The sequence below is a fragment of the Myotis brandtii genome, unplaced genomic scaffold (genome assembly GCF_000412655.1).
Source record: "Myotis brandtii unplaced genomic scaffold, ASM41265v1 scaffold345, whole genome shotgun sequence".
Taxonomy (NCBI): domain Eukaryota; kingdom Metazoa; phylum Chordata; class Mammalia; order Chiroptera; family Vespertilionidae; genus Myotis; species Myotis brandtii.
Window position 1 is genome coordinate 24822 of NW_005363283.1, and position 2262 is coordinate 27083.

Genomic DNA, 2262 nt, shown 5'->3' on the forward strand with positions numbered 1-2262 from the left:
GACATCCCCCGAGGGGTCCCAGATTGGAGAGGGTGAAGGCCGGGCTGAGGGACACCCCCTCCCATGCATGAATTTTGTGCGCTGGGGCACTAGTCTATAATAATAAAAGTGTAATATGCTAATTAGACGGGACAGCTGAATGACGTTTGGATGAAGCCAGGGCTGCGAGGACCAAGGCAACTGCATGGTTGTGTGGGCCCAGTCCCTTGCACAAATTTTGTGCATCAGTCCTCTAGTTGTGAACAATGCTGCAATGAACATAGGGGTACATATATTCTTTTAAATTAGTGTTTCAGGTTTCTTTGGATAAGTTCCCAGAAGTGGAATCACTGGGTCATAAGGCAGTTTCATTTTTAATTTTTTGCAGTAATTCTATACTGTTTTCCATAATGGTTGCACCAATCTTCATTCCCACCAACAGTGCACAAGGGTTCCCTTTTCTACACATCCTCACCAACACTTGTTTGTTGATTTATTGATGACTAGAGGCCCCCGGTGATTGAAATCGCATGAGGAGGTGCCCCGCCTCCTGCCGTGTGAGGAGGCACCCTGTGGGCCACTGTGGGAGTCAGGCCTGACCGGCATCATGCAGCGCCAGCTGCCGCAGGAGTCAGGCCTGACTGGCGCTGCGGATGGCTGGGACCCGCACCTGACTTCCGCCCCAGGTCCCCCTTGTCCCCCTGCCTGTGTTTGTTCCAGAGCTGCCCGAGCTGGCGGGGCAGCTCGGCCAGCCCCAGGCTTCCCCAGCCTGGCTTCCTGTGTCCGCTCCAGGCCACCAGAGCTGCTGTGCCGGCTTGGGCATGCCCCCCTGTGTCTGTCTCTGTCCCCGCTCCAGGACTAACCTATGCACGCAACCTCCTCCTGTCTGGTCATGACCTGTTATGGCGTCCCAGCCTAATTTGCATATTACCTCTTTATATATAGATAATTCTTATTGGGGTAACATAAATAAAATTATAATCATTCAGTGAACTGAACTGATGAGAATAACTTACATATAACCTTTAAAATATGTAATTTAATATTGTAAGAAACACTTTCAATTGATCACAAAAGGTAAATGTAAATATAGGCTCCATCAGCTCATAAATTATGGAGATCACATGTAACATGGTTTTGTTGCACATTCATTTAAATTTTTCAAAAGGTTTTCATTGCATAAAGAAAACCATTTTTATATGTAATATATTTATGGAAACTCTACTGGTGTTTCATTGCTCATCTCAAAATATCTAAGAAGTATGTAACAATTGCCAGGTACTCTTTAAAAACTTTACATATATTAACTTCTGTAATACTCAGAATGACCCTAAAAAGTAAGTCTCACTATTATCCATATTTTATAGATAAGGAAACTAAAGCATTGAGAAATTAAGAAACTTTCTCAAAGTTACAATTAAGAAATGTTGTAGCTGGGATGCCACATCCTACTTTTCTAATTCTGTCTGTAATAATTTACTTTTATTTTATCTGTTTTCTTACAAACTATTTATTGTTTGGCAAGGGTCCAAGCAGGGAGACTTTTAAAAAGAGGTTATTAGAGTAATATAGGCTATAGAAATCCATGTGAGAGATAATGGTGTATTGTATCAGGGTTATAGCAGTGTGGGTAGTTACAAATGATCGCATATAAATAGAAGATAGAGCCACCAAGACGTTCTGATATGAGGGAAGCAGAGAAGGAGAGAAAAATGATATCACTGAAGATGGTATCAAAATGTTTGTCCTTCAGCACTGTATATACAAAATTGCCACTAATTAAGATGAGAATGGCTGTTGAAAGAATAGGTTTGTAAGAGAAAAAAACCATCAGATTTGCATATTGGTAGACTTCCAAGGGTGTATGTTAAGTAGGCCATTTGATAAATGAGTCAATAGTTTACTAGAGGAATCTATGCTTGGGATAAATGATATTAAAAGCTATAATACTGGCTGTGATCACTAATGGAATGAGTATGACTAGAAAAGAGAAAAGAGCCAAGGACTGAGTTCTGAAGTGCCCCAAAGTTTAGAGATCAGGTAGATAAGGAAGAAGAATACAAAACAACTAGAAGGATTTTACAGCAAATTAAAAGTTAGTTTTTCTCTCTTCTTCCTTCCTTCCTTCCTTCCTTCCTTCCTTCCTTCCTTCCTTCCTTCCTTCCTTCCTTCCTTCTTCACTGAGCTGCACCGGTGACTCATAAATGAGGGAACCCAGTGTGCGTGGCTCTATGGGGCCTCCCTATGCTATTCCGTTGGTTCATCTGACTTCATTCAACAGCG